Source organism: Moschus berezovskii, chromosome X (genome assembly GCF_049115385.1).
Source record: "Moschus berezovskii isolate FMDL1 chromosome X, NW_MosBer_1.0, whole genome shotgun sequence".
Lineage (NCBI taxonomy): Eukaryota > Metazoa > Chordata > Mammalia > Artiodactyla > Moschidae > Moschus > Moschus berezovskii.
In genome coordinates this window covers 31,753,300-31,780,218 of record NC_142488.1, presented here as the reverse complement: position 1 = coordinate 31,780,218, position 26,919 = coordinate 31,753,300, and positions in this window count along the sequence as shown.

Genomic DNA, 26,919 nt, shown 5'->3' with positions numbered 1-26,919 from the left:
CAGATTTTGTGGCTGGAGCTGATGTTATGCACACACTCAGGTGTTGGGGGCCAGCTGCAAGTGCCTAAGTAGTGGATCAGTTCAGAAGCATATGCATAGTAGTGTGGGCCAAGGCCTGCAGCATATGCTGTTGCCAAATATGGGCTCACTGTCAGCTCTGGGGACTGGCTGTCACCATGTTCTCCCTTGGCTGCTTACTTCCCCCCAAGTTGCTCACACTATTGTGGAAGGAAGCTGATGATGTGCATCAGGCTGGTAACATTCAGGTACATGACTGGTGTAGCTAGTCCTGAGCGTGTACACAGTGGTGCGAGTGAGCTGAGGGATTCCAGTTGAGTGTTTTGTACTCCTGAAGCCACAGAAACCTAAGCTGGCTGCTGGTCCTTTTCCTGGTCTGTGGCAGGGGCATTAGGGGAGGGAAATGGCTGGGCAAGATTAGGATGGCTCATATTTTGCATTCAGTGGCAGAGACTTGAGCTTGCTTCTGATGTGGTTCACAAGCTCCTAGGCTCTGGCAGGGTGGAGCTAAATAGATGGCACCCAGGACTGCAAATACCTGTGGGACAAAAGGCTGTAAAATCTGCAGAGATCCATGACAGCTGTGCTAGTTATTGGTTTCATCACTGGTGGAATCTGCTGAGTTTGTCTGCAGAGCTGGTCTCTGAGCCACAGTCACTCTTCATGGCTGATATTAATAGGCTTTTCTTTTCTTTCCTTCTTTATTTATAGCTATCTCTATATATCTCAGCTTCAGCAGTCTGGGTTGGGTAGAACCAAAGCGGGGCCTTTCTGTGGTGCCCCAAAGGCTGGAGAAACTGGTTGCTTACCATTCTTTTCTTTTTCTAGTGAGGAGAAATCTTCCTACCTGGAAAGTTCCCTTTTGGTGTTAAACAGCATCAGCTTGGGAGATGGGACGATGCAGGCAAAATGAATCTGTCTTCTTTCTCTTTTTGTGCATTTTTTCTCTGGTTTTTGTTGCTATTGTGTTGCTAAAATTTCTTAATAGGATGCCAGAACTCTCCCAGAGCTGTTTTTGTTTGTGAATAGCTGTCCAGCTACTGAGTTTTGTGGGGGATGGAGAGGTAGGGGTTTCCTGCCTTGCCATTTTGGTCTGCTGTAATTGCATTTTTAAAAGGATATTTTTAACATGTTTCTAGTTTTCTAAGATTGTCAAATGCCCACAATCATACTTTTCTTATTGCTGCAATTGATTCTCAAAATTTTTATTCTGTAATATGTATAACAGAACTCATAAGGATTAAACTTGAACCTTGAAAAATATAAATCTGCTATCATTTACTTTTTATGAGGAAGACTTCAGATTATTGAAGATACCAGAGTATATTCAGTTATAGTAACAGAATATTCTCTTGCTCTAAATTCATTTCAGTTCAGTTCAGTCTTTCTGTTGTATCAGACTCTTTGTGACCCCATGGACTACTGCACTCCAGGCTTCCCTGTCCATCACCAACTCCAGGAGTTTACTCAAACTCATGTCCATTGAGTTGGTGGTGCCATCCAACCATCTCATCCTCTGTTGTCCCCTTCTCCTCCCGCCTTCGATCTTTCCCAGCATCAGGCTCTTTTCAAATGAGTCAGCTCTTTGCATCAGGTGACCAAAGTATTGGAATTTCAGCATCTGCATCAGTCCTTACAATGAATATTCAGGACTGATTTCCTTTAGGATGGACTGGTTGGATCTCCTTGCAGTTCAAGGGACTCTCAAGAGTCTTCTCCAACACCACAGTTCAAAAGCATCAATGCTTCAGTGCTCAGCTTTCTTTATAGTCCAACTCTCACATCCATACATGACTGCTGGAAAAACCATAGCCTTAACTAGACAGATCTTTGTTGGCAAAGTAATATCTCTGCTATCTAATACGCTGTCTAGGTTGGTCATAACTTTTCTTAAAGGAGTTCAGTTCAGTTCAGTCGCTCAGTCGTGTCCGACTCTCCGCGACCCCATGAATCACAGCACGCCAGGCCTCCCTGTCCATCACCAACTCCCAGAGTACACTCAAACTCATGTCCACAGAGTCGGTGATGCCATCCAGCCATCTCATTCTCCGTCATCCCCTTCTCCTCCTGCCCCCAACCTTTCCCAGCATCAGAGTCTTTTCCAGTGAGTCAACTCGTCGCATGAGGTGGCCAAAGTATTGCAGTTTCAGCTTTAGCATCAGTCCCTCCAATGAACACCCAGGATTGATCTCCTTTAGAATGGACTGGTTGGATCTCCTTGCAGTATAAGGGACTCTCAAGAGTCTTCTCCAACACCACAGTTCAAAAGCATCGATTCTTCGGTGATCAGCTTTCTTCACAGTCCAACTCTCACATCCATACATGACGACGGGAAAAACCATTGCCTTGACTAGACGGACCTTGGTTGGCAAAGTAATGTCTCTGCTTTTTAATATACTATCAAGGTTGGTCATAACTTTCCTTCCAAGGAGCAAGCGTCTTTTAATTTCATGGCTGCAATCAGCATCTGCAGTGATTTTGGAGCCCCAAAAAATAAAGTCTGACACTGTTTCCACTGTTTTTCCATCTATTTCCCATGAAGTGATGGGACCAGATGCCATGATCTTTGTTTTCTGAATGTTGAGCTTCAAGCCAACCTTTTCACTCTCCTCTTTCACTTTCATCAAGAGGCTTTTGAGTTCCTCTTCACTTTCTGCCATAAGGGTAGTGTCATCTGCATATCTGAGGTTATTGATATTTCTCCCAGCAATCTTGATTCCAGCTTGTGCTTCTTCCAGCCCAGCGTTCCTCATGATGTACTCTGCATATAAGTTACATAAGCAAGGTGACAATATACAACCTTGACGTACACCTTTTCCTACTTGGAACCAGTCGGTTGTTCCATGTCCAGTTCTGACTGTTGCTTCCTGACCTGCATACAGGTTTCTCAAGAGGCAGGTCAGGTGGTCTGGGATTCCCATCTCTTTCAGAATGTTCCACAGTTTATTGTGATCCACACAGTCAAAGGCTTTGGCATAGTCAATGAAGCAGAAATAGATGTTTTTCTGGAACTCTCTTGCTTTCTCCATGATCCAGCGGATGTTGGCAATTTGATCTCTGGTGCCTCTGCCTTTTCTAAAACCTGCTTGAACATCTGGGAGTTCACGGTTCACATACTGCTGAAGCCTGGCTTGGAGAATTTTGAGCATGCCTTTACTAGCGTGTGAGATGAGTGCAATTGTGCGGTAGTTAGAGCATTCTTTGGCATTGCCTTTCTTTGGGATTGGAATGAAGACTGACCTCTTCCAGTCCTGTGGCCAGCGCTGAGTTTTCCAAATCTGCTGGCATATTGAGTGCAGCACTTTCACAGCATCATCTTTCAAGACTTGAAATAGCTCAACTGGAATTCCATCACCTCCACTAGCTTTGTTCGTAGTGATGCTTTCTAAGGCCCACTTGACTTCACATTCCAAGATGTCTGGCTCTAGGTCAGTGATCACGTTATCGTGACTATCTTGGTCGTGAAGATCTTTTTTGTACAGTTCTTCTGTGTATTCCTGCCACCTCTTCTTAATATCTTCTGCTTCTGTTAGGTCCATACCATTTCTGTCCTTTATCGAGCCCATCTTTGCATGAAATGTTCCCTTGGAATCTCTAATTTTCTTGAAGAGGTCTCTTGTTTTTCCTATTCTGTTGTTTTCCTCTATTTCTTTGCATTGATCACTAAGGAAGACTTTCTTATCTCTCCTAGCTATTCTTTGGAACTCTGCATTCAGATGCTTATATCTTTCCTTTTCTCCTTTGCTTTTCGCCTCTCTTCTTTTCACAGCTATTTGTAAGGCCTTCTCAGACAGCCATTTCGCTCTTTTGCATTTCTTTTCCATGGGGATGGTCTTGGTCCCTGTCTCCAGTACAATGTCACGAACCTCCGTCCAGAGTTCATCAGGCACTCTATCAATCAGATCTAGTCCCTTAAATCTATTTCTCACTTCCACTGTAGAATCATAAGGGATTTGATTGAGGTCATATCTGAATGGTCTAGTGGTTTTCCCTACTTTCTTCAATTTAAGTCTGAATTTGGCAATAAGAGTTCATGATCTGAGCCACAGTCAGCTCCTGGTCTTGTTTTTGCTAACTGTATACAGCTTCTCCATCTTTGGTTGCAAAGAATATAATCAATCTGATTTCGGTGTTGACCATCTGGTGATGTCCATGTGTAGAGTCTTCTCTTGTGTTGTTGGAAGAGGGTGTTTGCTATGACCAGTGCATTCTCTTGACAAAACTCTATTAGCCTTTGCCCTGCTTCATTCCGTGCTCCAAGGCCAAATTTGCCAGTTACTCCAGGTGTTTCTTGACTTCCTACTTGGAGTAAGTGTGTTTTAATTTCATGGCTGCAGTCACCATCTGCAGTGATTTTGGAGCCCCCCAAAATAAAGTCTGCCACTGTTTCCACTGTTTCTCCATCTATCTAAATTGCTCTAAATTACTATGTCATTTGGGGTCCAAAAAACCAATCTTTGTTTTTCTTGTGATAGACTATTGATATATATCATAAGAACTACAAAAGAAAAAGTGAAGAATCTAAGACAGGAGAGAGAGATGCTAAGGTATGAGCTGGATTTTTGTTAAAGATTCACACATGAATCAGTTTTTTCTTAATTCAATCTGCATTTTTCTTCAGAAAACATAACAATATGACTGGCTTTATTTTTCAGGCAATCCTCAAAATGCTATTTCAACAGACTATAAAAATTAATTTCCATTAAAGTACTACCTAAATAATAATAAAATCTCAGAATTTTAAGTCAGCATGCCTCAAACCTCACAAATTGTTGCAGAACACCTCACTGGTCAGACTCTCTAGCTTAGCATCTCTCTGCTAAGTCACAGGAAGTCAGTGAGTGTTGATTACATATGGTGGAAAAGATCAACTTAGTAATTAAAAGGCTGGGTTTTTACACCAGTGCCTGCTCACATGTTTTTGCCTATTCTAGTCTAGTCTATTTAAGTTTCTGTGTGTGTGTGTTTGTGTGTGTGTAAGTCACTCAGTCATGTCCAACTTTGCAACCCCATGGACTGGAACTCGCCAGGCTCCTCTGTCCATGGTATTCTCCAGGCAAGAATATTGGAGTGGTTTGCCATTCTAGTCTATTCAAGTCTAGTCTATCCTATTCTATTATATTTATATTTGTACGTATGTATGTGTTTGTGTGTGTGCGTGCATACACCCTACTGGTATCACTTACTTCAATTTGTATTATTTCTACCTGTGGTTACTGATCAATTGTCCTCCTTCATTTGGACAGTAGGCCACAGTGAACAGTCTCATATGTATTTCCTGTACATGTGCACACATACACACACACAACCCACATTCTTGCACACTCACTGTTCTTTTAATGCACCACAGACACAGGTCTTTTGAGATATTCTGGTGATACTTATTCCCAGGGACAAAGGAAAAATAGAGAAATAGATGTTAAAAGAATAACAAAAAGAAAAATAATTGTCAGCACTGAAACATGTATAAAAATAATATTCCCCTGATGTCATGATAATATAAACTAAAATCTGCCAAAGACTATCTCTAGCATACTATTTTTACTCTATTTCTCTAAGTCTCATTATTATTTTCCTGAATTTGTTTCTCTTTTAATCCTGGGGTTAATTTCTTAGTTTGCCTGTCTTCAATAAGTATACTGATACTTATAGCGAGAATCTGTTATGCCTAATAGTGAACATCTTACACATCTGGGCATGGTGGATCATTAATGAAGAAGAACTGTAGGTATTAAATATGCATAAAATTATAATAAATAGCCAGAACCCATATCTAGTTATGTCTTTTGCTACGTATATATCCTGGTGCAAATTATTTAACTCTCTTAGTTCCTGTTTCCTCAACAATAGAATGCAGAAAAATAACACCTCCTATGTAGAATTACCATGAGAATGAAATAAATTAATGTGATAAATTAATGAAATAAATTAATCACTTTGTTCAATGCCTGAAACACATTGATAAAACTAAGTTTATTTCATTATTATTACTTGTTTAATTAGATGCAACTATAAATTCTACTGGAGAAGGAAACAGCATAGTTCATGTGAAAAGATGAGATGTAAATTGAGAAAGCTTTCATATTTTAAATGAAATTAATTGAACAAAAACTCAAAGATGAGATGAAAAATCTTGAGAGTAAAATAAAATGTGGAGACTGGAGAGCCAATGAAACAAACTGAAAACCAAAATAACACAATTGCAAATCTAATAAATAACTGAGAAAATTAGAGACAATATGCCTAGATGAAAGTCATTTCTATCAACACGTAAAGGCTTTGTATATCCTTGGAATGGAGAGAGAGAGATAGAGACACAGAGAGACAGAGACAGACAGACAGAGTTAGAATAATTAAACCAATCAGAGAGTATGTTTGGACACCAATCAATAATGAACCAGTATAAGGATAATTGACATCCTTAAAGAAAAGATATCCATAAATAAAACATAAAAGGTACTCACAGGTATAATACAGGAAATTTTAACTAAAATGAAGGGAGGAATAAATCTATAGATCAAAAGAGCAGATCATTCATCAGTGAAACTCATTCAGAACAATTGACCTCAAGGCACATCCTGTTAAGTTATTGAATCCCAAGGATAAAGACAACATTCCACCCCAACCTGGGTATAAAAAAAAAGCCACTGACTAAGGGAATAATAAAGTATACTATAGAAATCTCCATAGTTACACAGAAACTAAAATAGAAATGTACAAATACCCGCAGTGTTTTGAAAGAAATAAAATATGTTCTAAAATAATTTATTCATCCAAATTGTCATTCAAAAATAAAAGCAAAAAGCAATATTACATTACAGATGACAGAATGCACATTGCAGAATTTAGGGTCTTAGAATAGTGAAATCTAGTTGACCTAGAAATGATAAGAAACAAAGAACTTCTGAATGGGGATGTTGGGATAAAATGCCTGGTGATATGAATTGATTCTCTTTTAAGTTATAACTCTCAACAAATTGAAATTGAAGTTAAAATGTAAATTTATCTTAAAAGCAAAGTAAAAATGAAATAAAACTATTGTCATTATTGAACATCTATACATTAAAGATCTATATCTTTAAAAGCCAGAGTTAATCCTACTGATAATTTTTCTTAACCTTAGTTGAACTAATAGTCCAAATTATAATGAAGTATTTATCTGAAGTTTATTACTTTTTTCAGGTTTATGTTCATGTCATTTCCTTCATTTTTCTATTAAATTCAAGGAAGGCTCATGTTGTTTTCATATAGCATATAGGGTATGTGTTTGTTGCTCTGTCGTGTTTGACTCTTTGCAACCCCAGGGACTATAGCTTGCCAAGCTCCTCTGTCCATGGAATTCTCTAGACAAGAATACTGGAATGGGTAGCCATTCCCTTCTCTGGGGGATCTTCCCAACAGAGGGAGCAAACTCAGGTCTCCTGCATTGACAGGTGGATTCTTTACTGTCTGAGCCACCAAAGAAGCCCATATAGTGTATATCTTTTTAAGAACTATTTTTCTACCTATAAATATATGTCTCAATTCTTCTATGTGTATGGAAGAATAAATAAATGATTGAAAGTATTCACCAGATAATTATCTAACACCTTTGGAAGGACTTAGAATTATCTATTTCTTCCTTGCATTTCATAATTTTAAAACTATTATTTGAATTTTTACCATATGCCTCCCAGTTTTCAATAAAACAAAAATTTAATTTGGTTTTACTATTGCTAGTATTGCTGTTGCTATAATTTGTGATAGTACAGGATACAGATAAAATAAAGGAGTGGCATTCATGGGGGCCTATGACGTTTTAGGAGTTAAGCCTCATTTATTTGGTACCCATGTTTTAACATGTGGTATATGTTGGGAGGGAAGTGAATTTCCTCCTACTTATGTGTGGAACAGTGCTTCTGTGACAATTCAGTGTTCCTACTATAAGATGCCTCTATAAATGTAATACTTAGCATAGATATCAGAATTGTGAATGTTAGCATTTTCAGCAAAGATCAGAAAATCAGCTTCATGTGGCTTCCTATATAATAGAAATTGATAATGTAGCTGGAGTGATCACATGATTTCCATAGTTAGCATTTTCATAAGCACAAGTATAAGACCTTTCTTGTAGTGTCCTTGTCTGGCTTTGGTATATGAGTAATTCTGGACTCATACAATTAGTTTGGAATTTCTGCCTCCGCTTTAGTTTTTGAAGATTTTCAGAAACTGAAAATTATTCATTATTCTTTAATGTTTGATAGAATCCACCCATCAAACCATCTAGTCCTGGACTTTTCTTAGTTGGGAAGTTTTGGGTTACTGACTCAATCTCCGTACTCATTAGCCTGTTCACATTTTCTATTTCTTCATGATTCAGTCTTAATAGGTTGTATGTTTCTAGGAATTTTTTTTTCCATTTCTCCTATGTTATCCAATTGGTTAGCATATAATTTTCACAGTAGCCTCTACCTTATTTTTTTGACAACAATTGTGACAACTCTTATTTGTTTTCTAATTTTATTTGAGTCTTCTCTTTTTTCCTTAATCTAGCCAAAGTTTTGTCTGTTTTGTTGATCTTTTCAAAAAATAAGTTGTTAATGTTATTGACATTTTCTATTGATTTTTAGTCTCCATTTCACATATTTCAAAAATAGACAAGTGAGATGACATCAAACTAAAAATGTTTTTCACAACAAAGGAAACTATCAACAGAGCTATAAGGCAACCTATGAAATGGGAGAACATATTTGAAAACTATACATCTAATAAGGTATTAATATACAAAATATATAAGGAATTTCTACAATCCAATAACAAAAAAGAAAAAAAAGAGGCAAAGAACTTACATAGACATTTCTCCAAAGAAGACACACAAATAGCCAACAGGTATACAGAAAGTATTCAAATTCACAGCATCACTAATCATCAGAGAATTGTGACTAAAAACCTCAAGAGATATCACCTCACACCTGCTACAGGTGGCTATTAGCAATACGCACACACACACACACACACATGCACAAAAACAAAAGATAATAGGTGTTAGCAAGTATATGAAGAAACTGGAACCCTGTATTTTGTAGTTTGTTGTTGTTAGTTGCTCAATTGTGTCCAACTTTTTGAAATCCCATGGACCATAGCCCACCAGGCTCCTCTGTTCATGGAATTGTCCAGGCAAGAATACTGGAGTGAGTAGCCATTTCCTTCTTCAAGGGATCTTCCCGACCCAGGGATCAAACCAGATCTCCTGTACTGCAGGCGTATTCCTTACCATCTGAGCCAACAGGGAAGCCCATTCTGTTGGTAGGAATATAAAATGATTCAGCCACTATCAAACACAGTATAAAGTTTTCTTGATAAATTAAAGAACTACCATGTGTACCATATGATCATTAATACCACTCCTGAGTATCTACCTAAAACTGAAATCAGGATCTTTAAGAGATAGCTGTACTTCCTTGTTCACTGTAGAATTATTTGCAATAATCAAAACATTCAAGAACCCCAAATGTCTATCAACAGATGAACAGATAAAGAAAATGTGGTGTATACACACACTGAAATATTATTCAGCCTTAAAAAGAAGGAAATCTTACCAGTTGCAACAAATTGAATACTTGGAAGACATTGTGCTGAGTGAAGTAAATCAGTCACCAAATAATAAATACTGTTTGATCCTACATATATAAGGTATCTAAAATAGTCAAACTCACTCTCCTGGAGTAGGAAATGCCAACCCACTCCAGTATTCTTGCCTGGAGAATTCCATGGACTGGGAAGTCTTGCAGGCTACAGTCCATGAGGTTGCAAACAGTTGGACCCAACTGAGCAACTAACACACACACAGAAGCAGAGAATAGAATGGTCATTGCCAGAGGATGGGGACAGGAGAAATGGAGAGCTATTGTTCAGTAGATATAAAATTACAGTTATGCTAGATGAGTATGTTTTAGAGATCTGTCAAACATAGTGCCATAGTGTACAGGGAACAATGTGGTATTGTGAACTATAATCTTGTTAAGAAGATAGATCTTGTATTAAGTGCTCTTGCTACAAAAAACAGCAAGGGGACACAAGAAATCTTTTGGAGATGGTGGAAATATTTATTACTTTGACTGTGGTGATGGTATCAAACATAATTTTCTAGATGCAAACACAGAAAATGTGTATATGAAATATGTGCATTTTTGTATATTAAGTATGCCTCAGTAAAGTAGAAAAAATCTATTTCTTATTGAATCTTCAGGGATTATGTACAAACTCTGTATGTACATGAACTGTGCAAAGCTGTTTATGCTTACTTTTTAAAAAAATTTGGTAAATTTACCTAATGTTTTTCTACTTTGTTAAATTCTGAATCTTGAGCATTCAGGGAGTTGTAGTAACCAGAAAACATGGGAATGGAAAAACAATGTACAGAATGGAAAAACAATTCACCTCTCGAGTATTGTTTATTGTATATTTTTCTGGTTAAACAAGAACATTGTCTCTGCTAGCTATCTCTTAGTACTGGTGATTACCATTTTAAATAAATTTATAAATAGTCTAGTAAAATGCTTACTTGTGTCTCAGAGGCAGACTGCCTGACTACCCAAACCTCAGCCTTTACAACTACTTATGTGCTGTAACTGTCTGAACAGCTGGATGAGAACATAGAAGCTGGCAAGCAGCCACTGCTTCCCCTTGAAGTCCCAATGAAAACAGTCCCACAGCATTGAGGGGGAAGTAGCAACTGCGGATTTGTTCTACAGCAGACAGTTGCTATTGAAAATCTTCCAAAATTCTTTATGTTGTTTCTTGCTTCCCCAATTTATTAAACTCACCTATAAATTATTGCCATTTTGGAACTGTGTTTTTAGTCTGCACCTTAATTCATCCTGCCAGGATACTTATTCTTTGAAAACAGTAGGATGTTTCTTGCCCTCAAATTAATTAAAAAAAAAATCTTTCCTGTTATCAAAGCTAGAAATGTGAAAAATATGTACCTCAAAACTGTAATTGCTTTCTGGTTTGTTATTATCTTTTTGGAATTATCCATGTAAATGTTATCATTTTTACTTTTGTGTATCTTTCCTCTGCACCCACTGAAATTCTCTGTCAATTCTTTAAAATAACTGAATATCTTAATGCTTGATTCTTTGTCAGGTACAGAAAGTCCCCTGTATATGAACCTTCAAGTTGAGAACTCTCAAAGATGTGAACATGTATTGGCATGTTCAGTCACATAAATTACTCCATACATCTGGCATACATTGTTACATGTGAGCATCCTCTACAAGTGGTTGTACTTTTGTGTACTTTGCTGTACAGTACTGTATAGATTACAGTAGTACAGTATTTTTATTTCAAGCCCTGCATATCAAGAAACAAGTGTAAAAGCTTACTATTTTTGTGTTTGCTTGTATTTTATGTATTATTTGTGTGAATAGTATTATGAACCTATTATAGTTCAGTACTACATAGCTGACTGTATTAGTTGAGGTACCTAGGCTTATTTTTGTTGGACTTATGAACAAATTGGACTTACAGACACACTCTCTGAAAGGAACTTGTATGTAGAGGACTTGGTTATGTGTTATTTATAAGACCTGTCAATAAACTGACTTAAAAAAATCATCCTTTTAGTTAAGTTGAAAAACTAATTTCAGACTTACAGAAATGTTACAAGAATAGTACAAAGCATTTTTGTATGACTTTCACCTAGATTCCTCAAATGTTAATATATTGCCACATCCTCTCCTGCTCACTCTCATGTTGCAGACAAGATGCCTATACATTTCTAAATATTTCAGAATTTCCTTTAAAAACATTCTCTTATACAACCATAGTAAATTATCTAAATCAGAGAATTACATGCATTTAGATGTTATGTCTCTAAAGTCTCCTTTTGGGAAGAGCTCCTATCTTTGTCTTTGGTGACTTTGATATTTTTTGAAATGGGCAGGCCAGTAATTTTGTAGAATGTCCCTCATGTCTTTTATTCCAATACTCTAGAGTAGACTATTATAAGATAACCAAGCATATAAAATCTTCCTCAGACTTTTATTAGCAATTGTATTAGTTTAATATCTGTGAACTTTCCTTTAAGGCTTGGTTTATATAGGCAGCTGCACTCAACTGTGCAGCAAAATTTTATAGTGTGCCTACTGTGTGACAGGTATTCTGTTACAGATATCAAGTGTTTCTCTAAAAGATGGTACTGCTTTTTAACCACACAGGTCTTTACGGAAGCATATTTCTAACTGTGGTACTATCTCTCTTCTCCTCCCATAGTTTTGAAGAAAAGATGTACAATTCTTTTTTTTTTTTTTGCTTGTTTCTTTGTTTAGATTTTGTTCACACAGTTTTTTTTTTTTAATTGGTATTGTTGGGTTATTTGTTTTTTACCTTGCTGCTGCTGCTGCTAAGTCACTTCAGTCGTGTCCAACTCTGCGTGACCCCATAGACGGAAGCCCACCAGGCTCCTCCGTCCCTGGGATTCTCCAGGCAAGAACACTGGAGTGGGTTGCCATTTCCTTCTCCAATGTGTGAAAGTGAAAAGTGAAAGTGAAGTCGCTCAGCCACGTCAGACTCGTAGCGACCCCATGGACTGCAACCCACCAGGCTCCCCCGTACACGGGATTTTCTAGGCAAGAGTACTGGAGTGGCTTGCCATTGCCTTCTCCTTTTTTACCTTAACCTAATGTTAATCTTTGAAGTGTAAAAACAGAAGAAATTCTCTTAGTAAGTAAGTAGGCTGGATGTTCTGATGTAGAGGAAAAAAGAGTAGAACAATTAAATCCCTACCTATGTTTTTTCAACAGATCTTGTCAGTCTTTAAGCTTTCTAGAGATATGAGGTGTTTTTTATGTACTTGGCTTAGACATTGATTCATATTTTTTCCTCTTAACTCTATTTTGAGTGGTCAAATTTATGGTGAAAACAGATATCTTACAAAGAAGATATCATTTTGGGTAAAGAAAATTCATGTGAGCTACCCTTGAAAGCTTAATTGCATAAATTCCAAAGGAATACTTCTATGTAAAACAAGTATGTATAGTACTCAATTTAAATGCATATTTATAAATAGAACATCCCATTGAATTCTGCTTGGATAATCTATTAAGTTGACTCTAAAATCTCAAGAATTTTGAAGTTCAATGTCAATATCAATTGTTTAAAAACATAAATAATTTAAAATATATGAAATAATTATATAAAGTAGTAACTATGGAGATGGTTTTATATATTGAAATATATGTACATTTATATATATTCAAAAATAATAAGTAGATAGATGTTTCATAAAATATAAATGTGGAACATTTTACCAAGTGGAAAAATGTATTTTACAGCTGGGAGTAAAACAGTATTAGAGTATTGATGGGAACATTATCCTGCTTTTTCTATTTTCATGCGAAATTTTTCTCCCATCAGTAGCCCATACAATTTAAAATAAGTGAGCAGCAAGACTATAAGAATTCAGAATATATTTAGACAATACTCCTCATTCATTAAAATTAATTACTGCTAATCTCTTGCAGCAATAATCTTCAAATCTATGACAAAAGATCTCAAACAGTAAATCACCCTTTAATTGCTACAGCAATTTTTGCATAATAATTCCAAGGAAATCTAAATGTGATTATTGTGTTTAAACATTATTTTCTACTCTCAATGAAAAAGAAAAAAAAAAAGAGCACCAATACCAGCTCCAGCGTGTACTGATAGCCCAGTTTCTTAGTTGTGTGTTGCTGAAACATGAATACATTTGTTGAAAAATTTAAGGAATTCTATAAAAGAATTTGAGAATCTCTACCCACTGTTTAGCTGTGGGAATTCCTTCTTATCCTTGATCTGAATTTAAACTACGGATTTCTAGGTGAATTTCAGTTATGTCATTTGTCCTGCTCTTTGTACAATAGGTTCTTCCAATATCAGGATCCATGTACACTTTCAATTCTGGGACATTTTCATTCATGATTTCTTCAAATATTTTTAATCCAACATTCTTCCACCCTCCCATTCAGAAATCCTAATAGAGAAATGGTGGGACTTCGGAATCTATTTATATCTCCAGAATTTTCTTCCTCAATTTTCTTTTTCTTATATTTTTTGATCTGCTTTAGATACTTGCTACACTTAACCTTTTAGCCTACTCATGTATTCTTCAGCTGTGGTCATTCTTCATTTTGTTTTCATTTAGGTAAAAGCCTGTGCTAAGATTTTTAATCTATTTCAACATAATTTCTTTTAAAAATGGCAATTTGTTTTTTTTTCATAACTTTCTATTATTTCATGACTCTTATAATTTGTAACTAACAAAATGGATATGATGACTTTGATTTTTGAGGGTATTAAAAGCATTTCTTTTTAGGCCTGAACAGCTTACTCTAATATTCCTAGTGCCCCAGTATAAGTGTCATCTTCTGTTAGGGGGTTTCTCCTCCTGCCATTGGCCTTATTTAGATAACTGAGTTTCAGACTTGGGCTCTCACTTTCCAGTGAGAATATTTTCTCAAGCCTTCTCATAAGCATCCTGGATTGTGATTACCTCCAGGCCATATTAGCCTGAGCTCTAGTGTTATAGTACTCACGTTGGCCCTTTTTCTCAGGGGGATCAATCACTGCTTATCTAATTGTTTTGGATTCTTTGTTACTTTTGTTGTTTTACTGTGTATAAAGAATTGCCTTTCTGTTTCTTGATACAGTAAAACTGTATGTGTATAAGAGTACATAATATACATCGTAGTGTATCAATTCAGTTCAGTCGCTCAGTCGTGTCCGACTCTCTGCGACCCCATGAATCGCAGCATGCCAGGCCTCCCTGTCCATCACCAACTCCCAGAGTTCACTCAAACTCATGTCCATCGAGTCGACGATGCCATCCAGCCATCTCATTCTCTGTCGTCCCCATCTCCTCCCACCCCCAATCCCTCCCAGCGTCAGACTCTTTTCCAGTGAGTCAACTCGTCATATGAGGTGGCCAAAGTATTGGAGCTTCAGCTTTAGCATCAGTCCTTCCAATGAACATCCAGGTTGATCTCCTTTAGAATGGACTGGTTGGATCTCCTTGCAGTCCAAGGGACTCTCAAGAGTCTTCTCCAGCACCACACGTTAATTTAAATGCAAGCAGGGAAAAGTCAATGTCTACAAGTTTGAAATATGAACCATGTTATCTTTGATACAACTATGTGTTTTTTAATATATTTCAGTGTAGAATTCTCATGACAGCATGTTCCAAGGCTTGTGTAATATCTGTGGTAATTATTCATAACAGTACTTGCATCATTTTTTCTTCTAAATTCCTTTGTGGATGCTTTTTTCTAAAAATGGAATGCCTTCCTGATTTCTCTAACTTGTATTACTTTTCATAGTATAGTGTATTCTGAGAAACAAGAGACCTAGATTCTAGTTATGTTTTTGACACCATGAAATTGTGGTATATTAAATAATTATGAATTTCCCTGTCCTTGAAACAGGGAAAATATTAACTCTCTCATCAGAAGCCAAAAGCAAAGGAGAAAAGGAAAGATGTATTCATTTGAATGTAGAATTCCAAAGAATAGCAAGGAGAGATAAGAAAGCCTTCCTCAGTGATCAATGTAAAGAAATAAAGGAAAACAATAGAATGGGAAAGACCAGAGATCTCTTCAAGAAAATTAGAGATACCATGGGAAAATTTCATGCAAAGATGGGCTCGATAAAGGACAGAAATGATATGGACCTAACAGAAGCAGAAGATATTAAGAAGAGGTGGCAAGAATACACAGAAGAACTGTACAGAAAAGATCTTCATGACCCAGATAAGCATGATGGTGTGATCGCTTACCTAGAGCCAGACATCCTGGAATGTGAAGTCAAGAGGGCCTTAGGAAGCATCACTATGAACAAAGCTAGCGGAGGTGATGGAATTCCAGTTGACCCCTTTCAAATTGTAAAAGATGATGCTGTCAAAGTGCTGCACTCAATATTATAGCACATTTGGAAAACTCAGCAGTGGCCACAGGACTGGAAAAGGTCAGTTTTCATTCCAATCCCAAAGAAAGGCATTGCCAAAGAATGCTCAAACTACCACACAATTGCACTCATCTCACACGCTAGTAAAGTCATGCTCAAAATTCTCTAAGCCAGGCTTCAGCAATACATGAACCGTGAACTTCCAGATGTTCAAGCTGGTTTTAGAAAAGGCAGAGGAACCAGAGATCTAGTTGCCAACATCTGCTGGATCATCGAAGAAGCAACAGAGTTCCAGAAAAACATCTCTTTCTGCTTTGTTGAATATACCAAAGCCTTTGACTGTGTGGATCACAATAAACTGTGGAATATTCTGAAAGAGATGGGAATACCAGACCACCTGACCTGCTTCTTGAGAAATCTGTATGTGGGTCAGGAAGCAACAGTTAGAACTGGACATGGAACAACAGACTGGTTCCAATAGGAAAAGGAGTATGTCAAGGTTGTATATTGTCACCCTGCTTATTTAACTTATATGCAGAGTACATCATGAAGAACGCTGGGCTGGAAGAAGCACAGGCTGGAATCAAGATTGCCGGGAGAAATATCAATAACCTCAGATATGCAGATGACACCACCCTTATGGCAGAAAGTGAAGAGGAACTCAAAAGCCTCTTGATGAAAGTGAAAGAGGAGAGGGAAGAAAATTAGCTTAAAACTCAACATTCAGAAAACAAAGATCATGGCATCTGGTCCCATCACTTCATGGGAAATAGAAGGATAAACAGTGGAAACAGTGTCAGACTTTATTTTTTGGGCTCCAAAATCACTGCAGATGCTGATTGCAGCCATGAAATTAAAAGACGCTTACTCCTTGGAAGGAAAGCTATGACCAACCTAGACAGCGTATAGAAAGCAGAGACATTACTTTGCCAACCAAGGTCCATCTAGTCAAAGCTATGGTTTTTCCAGTGGTCATGTATGGATGTGAGAGTTGGACTGTGAAGAAAGCTGATCGCCAAAAAACTGATGGTTTTGAACTGTGGTGCTGGAGAAGACTCTTGAGAGTCCCTTGGACTGCAAGGAGATCCAACCAGTCCATTCTAAAGGAGATCAATCCTGGATGTTCATTGGAAGGACTGATGCTAAAGCTGAAACTCCAATACTTTGGCCACCTCATGTGAAGAGTTGACTCACTGGAAAAGACTCTGATGCTGGGAGGGGTTGGGGGTGGGAGGAGAAGGGGATGACAGAGAATGAGATGGCTGGATGGCATCACCGACTTGATGGATATGAGTTTGAGTAAACTCCGGAGTTGGTGATGAACAGGGAGGCTGGCGTGCTGTGATTCATGGGGTTGCAAAGAGTTGGACACGACTGAGCAACTGAACTGAACTGAACTGAGTGGAAAGAAATGTATGCCCAGTTCACCATCTTGTTCTAAATTCCCAGTAGTCTATTGTGAGATGATTCATTGCAATCTATTCACTGCTCTACATGCACCAGCAATTTGACAAGTTCTTCCCATAACTGGTTATATTGTGATAACAAGTAATGTGTTGGGTAATATTTCCAGAGCTCATTTTTCCTAGAAGTGCCTAGGAAATATTACACCTCACCATTCTCCACTCTCAGCCAGCCAGACAGCTCTTAATAAATTACTAACTAGTATGGGCATATTAATACTACAGCTCTAGTGTCCTTTAGTTGGAATAATGTAGAGGCATATATTTCCTAATGTTTTCAAGGGTTTCCCTGCAAGAACAGTGTCTAGTTGTCCATTGTGGTAGCTGGCATGAAAACACACCCATTATTAACTGACTTCCCTTCCCTCTCTCACATCAGTACAGTCCTGATGGTTTTCCCTGTTACTCCAAATGAACTATTTGTACCTAAATATTTGACTTTGTTGAGACTGAAACTAAGCAATCATCATGCACTGAATAGCCTTGTGTTAAAAATGTTTCCAATAAGCCTCCATATAAACGTTATTTGATTAAAGTAGTATGAAATAATCATGCATTTTCCTTATGTATCATTGTTATTTGAATCTGAATGTAAAAAACAAAACGTATCACAGGAAGCTTTCTTACATGGCATAGAAAAGAATACTCAAAGTGTATTTTACAGCATAATAATCTATGAAATGTTTAGGTAATAAAAGATTCTGTGATCATATCATGTTGGGAAATACTACATACTATATTATTTTCTTAGAGATTTGCAGATCATATGTGCATACTAAAAGTAAAGAGAAATTCTGCAGTAAAAATAAACCAAAATCTGGTTGTCTTCATTTGAAGTTAATATTTCTCAAACTTAAAGGACAAGGCAAATTCTTTATAATATAATTGCTATAGATATCCAGTTAAATCAGTGTTTTGTTGAACATAATCCTCACCAATAGCAATAAAAATCATGGTATATTTATCTGTGGGAAGCTAACTGACCTATACAATTATGAAAGCTGTAATTTTTATTTCATTAGACTCATAATCTTAACAATCACACAAAACTGCTGTCACATTAGTGATTAATGATTAAATCTATTGGCTACATTTGAAAGTGTAGCCTCATTTGAAAATGGCACATTTGAAAATGCCACATTTGAAAGTGGCATTGCTTAAAATAATTTCTTTTAAATTTGATTTTTAATTCCACAAAAATCCTAGCCCGCCAAAATACTTAATCTCTTAATATTTTGCTCTAATTCCTTATACATTATCACAGTAGTAGCATAATGTTGAGGTGACAAAATTAATACCCATGAACTTGCTATCAAAGTCCATATATAATTTTTTCTTAGTTCAGCATTTGTTGCTCAGTCACTCAGTCGTGTCCAACTCTTTGTGACCCCATGGACTGCATGATGCCAGGCTTCCCTGTCCACCATCTCCCAGAGCTTGCTCAAACTCATGTCCACTGAATTGGCGATGCCTTCCAGCCATCTCCTCCTCTGTTCCCTTCTCCTCCTGCCTTCAATCTTTCCCAGAATCAGGGTCTTTTCTAATGTGTTGGCTCTTTGTGTCAGATGGCTAAAGTATTGGAGCTTCAGCTTCAGCCTCAAAAGAGATACCCCCTTAGACTAGTTTAGTAAATCAGTTTGTGAGTTGACTCTAGCTGTTTATTTTTCTTCAAAGATAGAAAAATGGTCTTTAAAAATGTATTAATTAATTGATACAATGTAATTCTCAAATAATGATGTTTTTGATGTTTTTAAGTGTGTGAAAGTAATAGATATTTAAGTATCTTTTTGTTTGTTTTGGGTACATAGATATCACTGAGTTCCCTGTACCTTTGAATACATAGTTGGTCTGTGGTTTTATAAACTAGCTTAAATTACAAGAATCTAGAGAGTTATAAAATATGTAATTCTCAATTAAAGTATCAACTGTCATACAGAATCTGTTTTTTTTTTTCCTCTTGATGGGAGTGGTTTATACTCTCCAGTAATTTCTTCATGCTTCTGTCAGAGCTGTCGTCAAAATGCAGTCCTAGTTATGTTACCTTCTCACTTAAAAATCTTTGTTATTTTGATATCATTAAGCTGTTCTCCAAATATACTTGTGAAATTCCCACCCATTTTCAAGAATACTTAGTTCAGATTCATCTTCATTAATGAGGGAGGTCTTCAAGCCCACCCACTGGCATTAATGTCATCTTTTTCTGGGTTCTTATACAAATCTGCTTCTGTGGGCATACGGCTTCACCTCCATGTTTCTTTATGTATTGGAATAATAACAACAACATCGATGCTTGTTTTTTACAGTAAGTAACTTGAGATATTTAGAGTACCAAGCATAAGTTTTGATAGATACTAAAACTCAGTAATTTGTAGCTATTAATATATCTTGTTATTACAGCACACAATCTGCTTTTTGCTACAGTTATATGTGAACAAACATGTCTCTTTCTATCAGTATATAAACATTTTGATGGAAGAGTTTATGCCTAAATTGATTTTAATATCTTTCAAAGTATTGAGCACTTGTTTGGGTTACATTTCTTGTTTTATTTTTAATCCATACTAATTTAATGCAAAACTAAACATATGAAACAGCCTAATCTGACACGAAAACAAAGATCATGACATCTGGTCCCATCACTTCATGGGAAAAGATGGAAAAACAGTGGAAACAGTGTCAGACTTTATTTTTTTAGACTCCAAAATCACTGCAGATGCTGATTGCAGCCATGAAATTAAAAGACGCTTGCTCCTTGGAAGGAAAGTTATGACCAACCTTGATAGTATATTAAAAAGCAGAGACATTACTTTGCCAACAAAGGTCCGTCTAGTCAAGGCTATGGTTTTTCCCGTGGTCATGTATGGATGTGAGAGTTGGACTGTGAAGAAAGGTGATCGCCGAAGAATTGATGCTTTTGAACTCTGGTGCTGGAGAAGACACTTGAGAGTCCCTTGGACTGCAAGGAGATCCAACCAGTCCATTCTAAAGGGGGTCAATCCTGGGTGTTCATTGGAAGGACTGATGCTAAAGCTGAAACTGCAATACTTTGGCCACCTCATGCGACGAGTTGACTCACTGGAAAAGACTCTGGTGCTGGGAAAGGTTGTGGGTGGGAGGAGAAGGGGACGACAGAGAATGAGATGGCTGGATGGCATCACCAGCTCGATGGACATGAGTTTGAGTGAACTCCGGGAGTTGGTGATGGACAGGGAGGCCTGGCGTGCTGTGATTCATGAGGTCGCGCAGAGTCGGACACGACTGAGTGACTGAACTGAACTGAACTGAACTGAACTGAAAGGCATTAGAAAAGGAACTAACAAAACCCAGAGCTAGAGGACGAGAAGAGATCATAAAGATCAGAGCAAAAATAAATGAAATAGAGACCAAAAAAAAAAGGAAAGATCAATGAAACTAAGAGCTGGTTCTTTGAAAAGATAAATAAAATTCATAAAACAGCCTGACTCATCAAGGAAAAAAAATTAAAGAGAGGGCCCAAGTCAATAAAATAAGAAATGAAAAAGATGAAGTTACAAACTACACCACAGTAATTAAAAAAATCATAAAATATTATTATGAACAATTATATGCTAACAAAATGGCAACCTAGAAGAAATAGACCAATTCCTAGAAACGTACAATCTCCCAAGACTGAACCAGAAAGAAACAGAAAATATGAACAGACTAATTACCAGTAAGGAAATTGAATCAGTAATAATAACAATAAGCCTCACAACAAACAAAAATCCAGGACCAGATGGCTTCTCAGGTGAATTCCACCAAACATTTACACAAGAGTTGACACAAATCCTTCTCAAACTATTGCAAGAAATCACAGAGCAAGGAACACTTCTGACCTGATTCTACACAGTCAGCATCACCCTGATACCAAAACTAGCTAAAGCTATCACAAAAAAGAAAATTACAGGCCAATGTCACTGACGAACATAGATCCAAAAATCCTGAAAAAATATTAGCACACTGAAGTGAAAAATACATTAAAAGGATCATACACTTTGGTCAAGTGGTATTATCCCAGGGATGTAAGGATAGTTCAATATTTGCAAATCAAGCAATGTGACACACCATATTAACAAATTGAATAAACACCACACGATCATTTCAGTAGGAGCAGAAAAATCATTTGACAAAAATTTTTGACAAAATTCAACACCCATTTATAATAAAAAAGAAAACTGTTCAGAAAGAGGGAACAGAGGGAATATATTTCTACATATTAAGGATCATGTGTGGCAACATGGAAAGGTCCATAGATAACATCATATTCAACAATGAAAATCTGAAAGCATTTCCTCTAATATCAAGAACAATGCAAGAATGCCCACTCTTGCCACTTTTATTCAACATAATATTGGAAATCCTAACTATAGCAATCATACAAGAAAAAGAAATAAAAAGAATCTAAATTGTAAAGGATGAATAAAAGTGACACTGTTTGCAGATGACATGATACTCTACATAGAAAATCCTAAAGACACCACCAAAAAACTACTAGAGCTCATCAATGAATTTGGTAATGTTGCAGGATACAAAATTAATATACAGAATTATATTGCATTTCTATATACTAGAAATGAGTTACCAGAAAGAGAAATTAAGGGAACTACCCCATTTACAATTACATCAAAAATAATACCTAGGAATAAGTCTACATAAGAAGGTAAAAGAAACTTGAAAAAGGAGGTACTTGGAAAACTAGAAGCTGCTGGTGAAAGAAATTGAAAAGGACACAAACAAATGGAAAGATAAACTGCGTTCAATGATTTAAATAATTGATATTGTTAAAATGGCCATACAACCCAAAGCAATATACAGATTCAATGAACTCTCTATTAAAAACACCAATAAAGTTTTTCACAGAGCTAGAACAAAAAATTGGGATTAACACACATGTGCACACACATACACATACACACCCTATATATATACATATATATATATACACACATATAGTAGACAAGAACCTTCTGAATAGCAAGGGAACTCTACTCAATGCTCTATAATGACCTATGTGGGAAAAGAATCTTAAAAAGAGTAGATATATGCATATTTATAACTGATCCACTTTGCTGTACAGTGGAAACTAATACAATGTTGTAAATCAACTATACTCCAATAAAAAATAATTTAACAGTACATAAAAAACTCTATGTAATAGACAAGGCAACTAAGAATAAAGCAAAACATTTGGAATGTTGTATAAAAAACAAGGTCAAAAAAATTTGTATGGGAATACAAAAGATCCCAAATAGTCAAAGCAATCTTGAGAAAGAAGAATGGAGCTGGAAGGATCTATCTCCCTGATTTCAGATTATATTACAAAACTACAGAGATCAAAACAGTATGATATCAACACAAAAACAGACACATAGATCAATGGAACGGAATAGAGAGCCCAGAAATAAACCCACTAACTTACAATTAATTAGTCTATGACAAAGAAGGCAAGAACACACGGTGGAAAAAAGACACTCCAATAAGTGGTGCTGAAAAACTGGAAAGCTACACAGAAAAGAATGGAATTAGATGATTCCCTAAAACCGTCTACAAAAATAAATTGAAAATGGATTTAAAACCTAAATCTAAGACCAGAAACCATAAAATGCCTGGAGGAAAATTTAGGCAGAATGCTCTTTGACATAAATTCTAGCAATATTTTAGCAGTCTCTCAAGGTGAAAAAAGTAAAAGCAAAAATAAGCAAATGGGACCTAACAAAACTTAAAAGCTTTGGAACAGCAAAGGGAATCATAAAAAATGGAAAGATAATCTAAAAATGAGAGAAAATATTTGTAAATGATATGACTGAGAAGAGGTAAATATCCAAAATATATAAACAGCTCACACAACTCAACATCAAAATAAAAAGCAGCCTAATGAAAAAATGGGTGGTAGACTTAGACATTTTTACAAAGAAAACATAAAGATGGCCAACGTATACATGGAAAGAGGTTCAACATCATTAATCATCAGAAAAATGCAAATTAAAACCAAAAGTTGCCATCTTACACCTGTCAGAATGTCTATCATCAAGAAGAACACAAGACATATTGGCAAGGATGAAGAGAAAAATCATACACTGTTGGTGGAAATGTAAAGTGGTGCAGCCACTGTGGAAAACAGCATGGTGGTTTCTCAAAAACCTAAAAATAGAGCTACCATATGACCCAGCAATTCCAGTCCAGGTTATAAACCCAAAAAGAAAAGAAGAATGATAACATCAACTTTAGATGGTACATGCACCCCCAGCATTCACAGAAGTATTAGTTAAAATTGCCAAGATATGCAATCAACTTAAGTCCTCCAACAGAAGAATGGGCAAAGAACATGCGGTGAGCACTGTAAGACGAGTGCAGAGAAAAAAGAACGAGCCGGGCAGTCAGGCAAAGAAAAGGAAATTTATCAAAAGGAACGAAAGGGAGACCAGCCCTTGAGAAGAACCAGCAGCCCACCCTTCTGGTGGATTCCTCTTATAACCCATAGACAGGAAATTGGGTCCCCTGAAGGGGAGTAGTTAGTTTACCTTTAGCCTGCAACTGGAGTCTGGCAGTTACATAGTCTTGAGAGAGAGTTGGAGGTGTCCCACAGTAGGGTGGTCACATAGTCTTGGGAAAGTAGGTGCCAGTGGCGAAAACATGAAGTCGCTGGAGCAATGTGGTCAGTCTCATGGGTCACCGTGACTTCATCTTTTGTTTACGGGGTCAGCACAGTGAGCCATTTTAACAATGAGCCCCCATGCACCCTATCACACCTATGCATGCGCATGTGCACGTGTGCACACACACACACTGGAATGCTATTCAACCACAAAAAAGAAAGAAATGTTTCCATTTGCAATATGGGTGGACTTGGAAGGTATTATACTAAATGAAACATCAGACAGAGACAAATACTACATGATATCACTTATATGCATAATCTGTGAAATACAACAAACTAGTAAATGAAACAAAAAAGAAGCACATACAGATATAGAGAACAAATTAGGGGTTATCAGTGGGGAGAGGGAAATTGGCAGGGCAAGATAGGGGTAGGAGATTAAGAGGCAAAAACTATGTATTAAATATGCTACACAGATATATTCTGTAGCACACGGAATATAGCCAATGTTTTATAATAACTATAAATGGAGTATAACTGTTAAACATTGTGAATAACTATATTGTACACCTGAAAATTATATTTTATACCAACCATACCTCAATGAAAACTAACTACTGAACTAAATAAATAGATAATAAATGTTTGAATTCATATATATCTTGCAGTTAGCATATCTCTATCTTGCAGTTAGCAGAACCAACACATTTTTCCAGTCACAAATTTGCTGAAATTATACCATGTGCTTATCACATCATAGCTTTTATAAGCTATATTGGAGTAGGATTAGCTGTGACAAAGTAATATCTTGAAATATTTGCGTCTGCGTTCATCTCCTTACATTAGCCTTGTCCTTCCATTGATGGTCACTGCTCAAAACTGTTAGCACCCACTGGAATGGATATCACAGCAGTAGTATAAATAGAAACCCCTTGGTTGGAGAAGAAGGGCAGAATCAGAAAAGAAGTATATAGAGTGGAGGCTGGAGTGAGTTCCTGAAAAGGGATCTTCCAGTATGCCTCATTTGAGGCACATCCAAATTTTGGTGTTTGTGAAAGAGGAATAGAGCTCTAAAATGAGTTAATATTTTTTAAATAGATGAAATCTGTTTTTCTTTTTTTGTATGACCCAGAGATCTTCAAGATTCCACTATTTTTATACTTTCTTTTTTTTTGTACACCAGAGCAGGTAAAGTAGGAAAGGATATGAGGTTTGTCTAGGCAGATCAATCTCATGGAGCTTTTTGCATATTTAGAATGATATGTGAGAAGCCAGATTTTCCTCTACTCCCAGGAAAGGCACAAAAGTAAGTCAGAAAAAATAGAGATTACAAACAAGCAAGTGATCTAGCAGACAGATTTTTAGGGTCTCACTATTGAAATAAAGGTATGGTGCAGCAGAAAGTGGCACAAATCTCCTAAGAATTCAAAAAAATCATAACTATTTTAATAAATGTCTGAAAATGACATTTTCTGTCAGGACAGAAAATGATTACAGTTGAGAGCAAGACAGAACAATAATATTCCAAAGAATACGTGAGATGGACATGAGAGAATCTGGAACCAGATACCCCTACCCTAACATGTTCATAATTCTACACGAGTATCTTGTGTAGTAATATCTATACAGGCTACGCTAGTGGTGAAGAACCTGCCTTCCAATGCAGGAGACGCAAGAGATGTGGGTTTGACTCCTGGGTCAGGAAGATCCTTTGGAGTAGGAAATGGCAATCACTCCAGTATTCTTGCCTGGAAAATCCCATGGACAGAGGAGCTTGTCAGGCTACCACAAATGGGGCTACAAAAAGATGGACTTGACTGAGCCACTGAGCACATCCATTCAGTTCAGTTGCTCAGTCTTGTCCAACTTTCTGCAACCCCATGGACTGCAGCATGACAGGCTTCCCTGTCCATCACCAACTCTTAGAGCTTGCTCAGACTCAGGTGCATCGAGTCGGTGATGCCATCCAACCATCTCATCCTCTGTCGTCCCCTTCACCTCATGCCTTCATATTTCCCAGAATCAGGGTCTTTTCTAATGAGTCAGTTCTTCACATCAGGTGGCCAAAGTACTAGATCTTTGTCTTCAAAATCAGTTCTCTCAATGAATATTCAGCACTGATTTCTTTTAAGATTGACAGATTTGATCTCCTTGCAGTCCAAGGGACTCTTAAGAGTCTTCTCCAACACCACAGTTCAAAAGCATCAACTCTTTGGCGCTCAGCTTTCTTTACGGTCCAACTCTCATGTCCATACCTGACTGCTGGAAAAACCATAGCTTTGATTAGATAGAACTTTATTGGCAAAATAATGTCTCTGCTTTTTAATATGCTGTCTAGGTTGGTCATAGCTTTTTTCCCAAAGACTAAGCGTCTTTTAATTTCATGGTTTCAGTCACCATCTGCAGTGATTTTGGAACCCAAAAAGATAAAGTCTGTCACTGTTTCCATTGTTTCCCCATCTATTTGCCATGAAGTGATGGGACCAGATGCTGTGATCTTAGATTTTTGATTGTTGAGTTTTAAGCCAACTTTTTCACTCTCCTCTTTCACTTTCATCAGAAGGCTCTTTAGTTTCTCTTTGCTTTCTATGCTAAGGGTAGTGTCATCTGCATTACTGAGGTTATTGGTATTTCTCCTGACAATCCTGGTTCTAGCTTGTGCTTCATCCAGCCCGGCATTTCACATTATGTACCCTGCATATAAGTTAAATAAGCAGGTGACAATATACAGGTTTGATGTATTCTTTTCCCAATTTTGAATCAATCCATTGTTCCATGTCTGGTTCTAATTGCTGCTTCCTGACCCACATACAGATTTCTCAGGAGGCAGGTAAGGTGGTCTGGTATTCCCATCTCTTAAAGAATTTTCCTCAGTTTGCTGTTATGCACACAATCAACAGC